At 36.8% G+C, this 10035-nt stretch overlaps 1 pseudogene; it reads right to left on the bottom strand.

Annotated features, from left to right (window-relative positions):
- Nucleotides 1–793: 793 nt before the first annotated feature.
- On the bottom strand, nucleotides 794–10035 carry LOC126493017 (vomeronasal type-2 receptor 116-like; annotated as a pseudogene).

Here is a 10035-nt window from a genome sequence, read left to right as displayed (position 1 = left end):
AGCAAGCACATATTATATTTGTCTTTCTGAGTCTGATTTACCTCACTCAATATGATGTTTTCTAGACCCATCCATTTGCCTGCAAATTTCAAGATGTCACTATATTTTTTTGCTGTGTAGTATTCCATTGTGTAAATGTATCACATTTTTTATCTTGGCCATTATGGCAGGTGTAAGACAGAATCTCAGAGTTGTTTTGATTTGCATTTCTTTGATGGCTAAAGATGTTGAGCATTTCCTTAAGTGTCTTTCAACCCTTTGAAATTTTTCCGTTGAAAGTTCTCTGTTTAGTTCTGTATCCTATTTTTATTGGAAGATTTGTTCTTTTGATTCCAAGTTGCTTGAGTTCTTGTATATTTTGGAGATCAGCTCTGTCTGATGTGGGGATGGTGAAGATCTTTTTCCATTCTATAGGATGCTGTTTTGTCTTGTTGACCATGTCCTTTGCTTCTCAGAAGCTTCTCAGTTTAAGGAGTTCCCATTTATTAATTGTTGCTGTCAAAGTTTCAAAAATACTGTCCATTATCAGAAGTACTTGTGCTTTCCTTCATACCAAAAGTATACATGGAGTGTAAGCATGATGAATCATGGAAACATATCAGAGAATTAAAAATACATGGAAGCATATGAAAACGTGTGATGCTATAAAGACAAATTTATGCAATATTGACGAGCTAAAAAATACATACACATCTCCTTCGGCTTTTCTTTAATATTAACTGAGAGAGTAGTAAATTTTTATGAAAGTCAGCTTTCTAACTTAAACAAATATTAGAAAATGAGAGGATAAAGAATGGTTTCATCAAAAATAAAATCAATAAATATAAATCTTAAATTTGAATATTAGCTCTGACAATGGAATTTATGCTAAACAGGCTTAAAAACATCTATGTTATTTAGAAATCACAGACTTTTCTTCTAGAATGTGCTTTGTTCCTTACATGATGAAGCACATTACTATGTTGTCTGAACAAAATAATAAAGCACTTGGGGAAAAAGATGCAGCTTAACAGGCCTGTACTGGAAGCTAGAATGGAGAAGATTTCCATGGCTACCATGAGTTTCCCCTTGGTGCTGTGATAGACAGGGAGGAAGGTGACCCAAACACTGAAGAACACCAACATGCTGAAAGTCATGAACTTGGCTTCACTGAATGTGTCAGGCAGGTTTCTGGACAGGTAAGCCATAGTGTAGCTCCTGAGTGCCATGGAGCAGTGGTATCCCAGGACAGAATGGAAGGCAATAGTGGATCCCTTGTTGCATATAATAATTATGTGGCCATGTTCAGAGGAATCATCTGAGTCTATAAAGGGAGGAGAGGTGATCAGCCAAATTCCAGAGAATACAAGTTGGATAAGGGTGCAGATAGGAATTTTATGAGATTAGGAGCCCTTGTGATCATTATCCATCGTATCAGTCTCCTTGGAACTGTGATCTTGAAGGCCAGAGCCATAGTAAGAGTTTTGGCTAAGACTGTGGAGAGAGCCACCGCACTGCAAATGTGCTCTGCTGCAAGATACAGGTGGCTGTGTTGGGGTGGCCGATGAAGAGCAGTGGACAGAGAAAACAAGATGAGAGTGATGAGCAGGATGTAAGTGAGAGCCTGGTTATTGGCCTTGACAATGGGAGTATGGTGGTGCTTCACAAAGACACCAAGAACACCAGCTGTTAGTGCAGAGATGCCCAGAGCCAAGTAGGTGAGTGCCATCCCCAAAGGGTCTTCATAGAACAGAAAGGTCACTACTTTCTGGAGGCAGTGGTTCTGTTCTGCGTCTGCATAATGACTTTCTGGACACCTCACACAATGATCCGTATCTACTCAGAAATTAAAGTTATCGTGAGTCTCTCTCTGCTCAGGCGCCCTTTGTAATCTCAATCCACTTCCCAGCACCTGCTCTCTGACATTCGCTCACATTTTCTTTGTTGTTCCAGACTCAAGTAAATCAGTGCTTCATAGTGCAAGTTCCCAAACGCTCTCTAATCAATCATTCCAGGTTGATACTGCCTATCTTCTTTGATGAACATAAAGTGAAAAAGTCTATTCCTTTCATTGTTATACTTAAATGTATTTCACTTAAGTGATAAATTGTATTTGTATAGTCATAATTTATAAAGTCATAAATTATTGAATTAAATTACATAAGCCTAACTTTATCATAGGATCAACTCCTTCTGAATTCCCTAGTGTGACTTTGTCATGTGAGTTCAGCATAAGGAGTATGTGCTTTGAAATTTCTTTCTTTTAATGTTGGTCTAAGTCATCAGATCCAAATTTACCTATTTCCATACTGTTTGAGTCCTCTAGTGCTTGTGGGAATGTGAATTAATATATTTTTGAAAGCTGGAAAAACTCCTATTGTGAAAATATTTAATCATTTCTACAGAAAAACATCTACTTAATAAATAGATATAAAACTCTTGTTTTAGTCTTAGTTGGTCATGAAATAATTTTGTGGTACTTTATCACTTATAATTTGTGAATTTCATCTTGAATTAAAAGATATAAGTATCAATGTATTTATCACATATTTTTCATTAACAATATCCTATTTCAAATTTCTATTAATATTTCCAATATTTTTATAAAGCGAATTTCACAATTTTTCTTGAAAGTTCTAATTAAAAATATATTGAATTCACCATTTTGCCAATGCCTATTGTACCTTTTATTTTATCATCATTTTAGGTTTTATTTCTTCAGATGTGCCTTCCTGCTACCTCGCATGCTCTCAAGCAGTCCATCAGTTCTCTATCCTGTGTGTTTACTTCTATTGGCTTCTAACTGAGCATAAATGTTTCATAAGCACAATCTTTTATCTTCTATAGGAAAAGCACAGGATATATAGTTAATTACACATATCTTTTAGGAATTAAAAATGCTTTTCTAAAGCCAGATGAACCTCATTCTATAGATTTTCAGGTACAGAATTCATTGTTTTGTAATAATTATCATTTATGTCTTAGTTTCTTCTTTCTTACTAAAATATTTTGTAGTGTCACTTTAAACTGCAAACATGCAGAGTTTGGTATTTCTGTTTCTAGTTCCCTCCAATGAATTTAATTAACATGTCCACGAACACACCAAACTACACAAAGACACTATATGCTCATTAAGTCTTTGATGGTCTGTATACTCTCAATATGCACATTTTGAAATTAGACAAATCAAAGACAACAAATCATCTGAAAATTTTATCTTTATAAAGTAATATTTAAATGTCTAATTGTTCATAAAAATTATAATGTTATTCAAAATATTCCAACTAATATATGAAGAAATGCATTAGACATAAATGGTAAAGTTGAAAAATACTCTTTGATTTTCTCTCCATAATCAACATTGTGTCATAGTGCTCCTCACATTCGCTGCTCTCAATGTCTCTTTCCTATTTTCTGTTCCTTGGATATATTTTGACATAAGGATTTCTACTATGTCTACTTTTGCCTGCAAAAGAGAATCCATCAAATTCGGTGTCCTGACTTGTTTTAAAAACATGGTGTATGGGACTGGAGAGATGATGGCTCAGTGGTTAAGGGCACTGACTGCTCTTCCAGAGATCCTGAGTTCAATTCCCAGCAACCACATAATGGCTCACAACTATCTATTACTCTCTTCGGACCTGCAGTCATACATGCTGGCAGAACCATGTATACATAATAATTAAATAAATCTTTAAAAAAAGAACAAGGTAAAGCTGGAGAGATGGCTCAGTGGTTAAGAGCATTGCCTGCTCTTCCAAAGGTCCTGAGTTTAATTCCCGGCAACCACATGGTGGCTCACAACCATCTGTAAAGAGGTCTGGTGCCCTCTTCTGGCCTGCAGACATGCACACAGACAGAATATTGTATACATAATAATTAATTAATTAAAAAAAGAACAAGGTGTGCATCTATGCATGGCATAGTCACACTATCATTAGCGGGGGTGCTGATGAGCCATTTAAACTCCTTTTCACAATATATGAACAGCATACCTGTTACTCTTAAGGCATACGTGGGCTCAGTTGCAAGCATCCACAAGGTGGTCAATGCTCTCTGTGACACCACACCCAGGAGATCTGATGCTCTTTTCAAACTTTGATGTGCACCAAGCAAATAAAGGGTATACATACACGCAGTAAGGCAAAACACTCAAGAATAAAACAAAATAAAAATATCTAAAACAAAACATTTTAAAATATGTCCATGGTTAATCAAACGTAACCTTTCTGATCACCTCTGATGAACCTAGAACCATGACCCAAATTATGCAACTAAGGGCCACAAGGATCTAAAACTTAAATGTAGGTTAATTCTGAAGTAAATATCCTTTGAAATACAACAAAAGTCAGTAATTTATAATGTGTGTCTCTGTGTGTGTTTACATGCACAGTGCACATGTCATGGAGAAATAAAACAGACTACTCTGCGATGCTAAGTGGTTTTCTGGAAGGAGCAACGTCCATAGAGGGCAGAGGATTGGAAACCATGAATCCAGTATGAGATTCAATGGCCAGAGCATCATTAAAATGATGATAAATGAACAAAAGCACTTTCACTTCTACCTGAAAGAATCACAGGACTTATCTCTATTGTTCCTTCACAGAACTTTTCCGCCTGCTTAGACATTGAGAAGATGGTGGAAATTTCCCAGTGAGTCGGACACATACCTGTCTCATTGGAAATCTCATTTTCTGGACAGGGAGTGCAGTCATAGCAACAAGTAGCCTTGCCCTCTTGGGGGATTTTCTGAATCCTGGAACACAGCTCTCACTGCACACAAACTGAGGAAGCTGATATTTAAATAAAGAAAAGAGAATACTTAGGAGTGTAGAGTTTTAAAATAAGAAAAAAAATAAATAAAAAATGAGAAGAACAGTGTTCATTGCTATCTACTTCCTGACTGAAGATAAAACATGACTCCCTTTCTCAGGCTCTTGCCAACATGATTGCCTAAATACTTAGGACTGATCACACCAAGTATGATCCTACCAAACTCTGTGTTCTTAAGTTTTGTCTGCCTGTTTGTTTTGGGGGCATTTAACAAATTGTTTTTTCTTTCAGTCCCAAGACATGTAATTAACCCATATTCCTATGCCCTCCAGGCTACTGGGTATATCTAGGTGCCTGAAAGCATAATGACCATGCACCAATATTTAATAATCTGGGAGTCAAATTAATGCTTTTGTCAGGTACTTTCAGCACAGGGATGAAATCTTAATAAATAGACACTGTATTTATACCTTGAAATTAGTGCCCATAGGAATAAAAATACAGAACAACAAACAATCCCAGAATAAGGCAGCAAAAAATCCTCATATGATAGTAGTTTTGTCCATACAGATGTGCACTGAATAAGCAACTAACAATCATTACATCTGTAAGCAAATGCTTATTGACATAGAGATCAATACAATGAGATAATACCCAACTCACTTCTGTAAATCCTATAGCCCACTGAATCATATGAGCAGACAGAAATAGCTCTTGTCCCTGTGGAGCGTTTGGAGAAAATGTTCCAACTTTCATCTTTTGCCTGAGACTCTCTGGTAAGTTCCAGAAGTTGAGAATGTCATATTCTGCATCTAATTTCCTTTGTGAATCCAAAACCACAAGGTTTCCAGCTCTATTTTTGAAATGGATATCCTTGAGAAAAGGGTGAAGCTAAAAGAGATGCAAAATCTAAAGGTAAATTTATTCCCAGAAGTTCAACAGAACCCAGTGGGGTCTCACTGTCCTACATCCCTGACATTAATTCCAAGCTATACAAAGCTAGCAACATTTTAATGGATGAAGAACAAAAATTAATATATTATAATGTTTCTGTACAGCCATCTACCTTCAAAAGAATGAATTGACACACACACACACACACAATACCAAAATACTAACAAAAGGTTTAATCAATGAATGTTGATTCCAGAAAATGTTCACAATTGTGAAGTGCTAGCTATATCCAAATACTTAAGAAATTTCAAATCTTTGGTTTGTAAATTGTGTTTTTATATCTACAAATGTGATAAAATGGTCATTTAGGTAACATAAACATAGCTTCAGAATTTGAACTATAAGGATCTAGCACCAACTAGACCAGTTAGGATCTAGTTCTCCTATTTCTTTTCTGAAATATGCTTATAGATAATAGAGTTTCAAATGAGATATTATTATGAGAAGATTATGTGATTAATTGTAACACAAAGTAGATAATGAAATGTATACAATTAAACCTTTGGTTGCTCCCATTCATCAGGAACAATAACAGATGTGTCTGCAACGACTTCTAGATAACTAATTACATGCAGTCTCCCAGGTATATTTTGGCAAAATCTGCCACAGTATACAATCATGTACTGAGTGATTTTATAAAACATCAGAATGTCACAGAGTTATTAATAAAATATACAAGCAGAGAAATTACCTCCCAAGGGTAGTTTTTTTCCCTCCCCATTTCCATGGGGGTGATTTTGTACTTGTTTGAGAGACATCTCATGGAGACTGTGTGCCACAGCATATGCAGAAAATATACATTGTAACTCTCTTCAGTCATGTCCACTTCCCAAATATTTCTAGGCAACATTTCCAAGGAAACATTCGATAGACAGTTACCCAAAATTTTACAATCAGGTCCAGAAAAAGTGCAATTGAAGTGTGTGTTCCACAACAAAGCAAGAAAATAATCTTCTGGGTATTTGGAAGGGTTGTATGTTTGCATAAACTTCCTAAACTCGGTTATCTCAGCACAGTGGGGTGAAAAAACGAGACTCCCATGGAATGGATCAAATATGAAAGATTTGGAAACAACAGCTGAATCCCATTATGATGTCATGACCCAGACTTTCCAGTTCGATAAATGCTTTGCTCTATTTATGATTATACCATGTAAAGATTCATTTTCACCATAAATAATAACCACCTTTGCAGATGATTTCAGTATCTGCAAGTGAGTTTTGTAGTCAAAGGAAACCAAGTTGTCTGGAATCATTTCTACAAATGCTACACACACTCTGTTCCTGTCCATCTCTCCTCTCAAGTCTGATAGAATCTCAGCCCCATTGTGGTCATCCATGAGAACCAGTCCCACCCAGGTCCAGCTGAAATGAACCATCAAAGCGACAATGCCATGTGACAGGGATGTGTCCTTGGGTGCTGTCTGGTAGAGAGAAGAGAATTCGCCTCTGTCAGTTAGGATACTGTCAAATGGTCCAAAAGCAAGCGGAAGGAAATCCCAGAGGAAATAAGAGTGAGAGCATTGGTATGGAGCACAACCTTAACCCTAAGTAGGCACATTGTATTGGTAGAGACTAACTTCTGTTCATGGTGTTTTAAACTCTCATCTTTTTTCTGAAGACACTTAAAGAGAATTTTTTATTTATTTATTTATTTATCTATTTATTTATTTATTTTATTTAAGATTTCTGCCTCCTCCCCGCCACCGCCTCCCATTTCCCTCCCCCGATCAAGTCCCCCTCCCTCATCAGCCCAAAGAGCAATCAGAGTTCCCTGCCCTGTGAGAAGTTCAAGGACCACCCACCTCCATCCAGGTCTAGTAAGGTGAGCATCCAAACTGCCTAGGCTCCCACAAAGCCAGTACTGCAGTAGGATCAAAAACCCATTGCCATTGTTCTTGAGTTCTCAGTAGTACTCATTGTTCGCTATGTTCAGCGAGTCCGGTTTTATCCCATGCTTTTTCAGACCCAGGCCAGCTGGCTTTGGTGAGTTCCCGATAGAACATCCCCATTGTCTCAGTGTGTGGGTGAACCCCTTGCGGTCCTGAGTTCCTTGTTCGTGCTCTCTCTCCTTCTGCTCCTGATTTGGACCTTGAGATTTCAGTCTGGTGCTCCAATGTGGAGAGAAATTTTTAAACACAAAACACAGTATTTCCTAACCCCCCACTATAGGCGCCAGCCTCTTCTTGCTTATCTTAAGCACAGTATATGAGGCTATATAACCAAATGTCTCATTTATTCTCTTCGGCAGATGGATGGCACAGCCTCATTTGTGTTGGAGTGTGAGGTATTGTGAGAAATATATTGTTTTATATAAACATACAATAATACACAATAGCTGAAAAACATCTCTATATTCAATTATTCAAAACATTGAAAATTTGCTAGCAGGACTCCATTTCCTAAAGCATGAGGGATCCGGGGGCTGTGAAATTAGTGTGTGTTATAGACAATATTAGTAGAGGCATGGACACATATTAGTATAAATTTACTATGTTAGCCATTCCAAGAAAAAGTGTGAGCTATTATGTAAATAATGCCCTTCCCCTGACAATAATGAAACAATACTAGTTTATTAATTGGGACATTAATTGAGTAATTATAATTACTCAATAATATGAGGTCTCTACAAAGGAAAAAATAGGAAGGTTATATGTGTTTGGGGTAATTAGCAATACTCTTTCTATAAATTTTCTATAATTCTGTTATGGCCCTAAAACTACAACTTCTTTATTTCAAAATATTAAGCCTAACAAGTTTCTACTAATCACAGGTAAGTTCTGATCATTTGGAGTGAAGTTAATCAGAATAGAAAAGGTTCCAGAGAATAAAATATAGTTTGAAAAATTCCACATGAACATTCATGTTTAACACTTCAATGATAGCTTTTTACTTTTGTATGTGAGCTATGTGACAAAACTGAACACCTAAACTGAACACCGCCACACATGTCAAATATATATCTGCTCTCTATAGAGGAGCAGAGGTTCTCCCTTTTGAAGACAACTAAGGTGTTTACGGTCACACTCATCTGCCTTTCCTTTATCTTAACGGTTATAGGTGGTCTTAGATTTGTGTCTACCGAAAGCCCCAAGTACGTCCCTAAGCCTAGAAATCATGCAATTCTTGTTTGACAATATATTGTTTGCAGATGTGACCAGTGTAAATAAGGTCATTATGGTTGGATCAAATGTGGTTACAACTCTATAACATAAAGACCCTCCTATAGTATGGCCCAAAGAAGGAAATGTTGCTGCTTCAATGCAAGGATGGCTGAGACTTTATCATGTGATTCTTGGAGAAGACACATCATTTTGTTCCTGAGGATTAGAGTATGAATGGGCCCAGAGAGTATTTGAGATTGAAATTCTGTGTCCTTGACAGAATAAATATCTCATGTTCTCAAACTCTCCCTTTCGGGTATTTGTCATAGAACTACTGAAACAATACTCTAAGTATATTGATGAATTGGCGTATACAACTCATTTTAAGCACAGAGTGTCCTAGAAAATTCACAATAAGCCACCAATTCTTCCATGAAGCTGATAATTTTTTCTTCTCATTTTCCATCAGGTGTCCAAACTGGGTTTTCCACATTATCTCTGAATAGTTCAGATTTTATTCTATATTCTCTCCTCTGTATGCCAAAGTAAGTCTTCATATGTCAGTGGGAGATTAGAAATTGGAACCCGTTATGTGTGCATGGCAGTCTGGAAAGAACTGTGGAAATATGGAGCCATAAACATTGAGAGTGAGAACAATTTTAGGACCCGATGCAGAAGATCTTGAATTAGTCTGTCTTACACTTAACATTAGATGTTAACATTAGCTCATGAAGTAATGAGTTGCTTTAGAGCATTGTCCTGTAAGCTCGGTTTGATTCTCTTCCTGCTCCTGCTCCACTCCACACCCCCACAGACCCCTTTGCCCCAGGGTTTCTCCTTCCACTCTCACATTTCAAGTGTTCTATTATTATCTTCCCTTCACAAATGACTTAGTTCCACCATTTGACCCCTTCCTCCCACTTCTATCCACATATGCTTGTAAACACAAATATTTACTAATACAAAGAAGTGATTATGAGACACAGCATGTAGTAATTGTATTTCGAAGCCTGGGTTGCTTCAGTTAATATATTTTCCAGTTCTATTATATCATTTTCCTTGAAAAAAAATTTCCAAAGCATTGAAGAAAAATATTCTCATTCCCCTTTTATTTGTTGATGGACATTTAGGCTGCTGCATTTACTTGCTGTAGTGAAAAGAATGGCCATAATAAATCCTATTGGGCAAGTATCTTTGTAGAAGGGCATATGGGTCTTTAGTTGCAT

The sequence above is a fragment of the Alexandromys fortis genome, unplaced genomic scaffold, assembly GCF_014885135.2.
Source record: "Alexandromys fortis isolate MF-2015 unplaced genomic scaffold, M_Fortis_MF-2015_v1.1 scaffold_306, whole genome shotgun sequence".
Classification (NCBI taxonomy): domain Eukaryota; kingdom Metazoa; phylum Chordata; class Mammalia; order Rodentia; family Cricetidae; genus Alexandromys; species Alexandromys fortis.
Note: the sequence above shows the minus strand (reverse complement) of the source record. Positions and strands in the feature narration are given on the sequence as shown.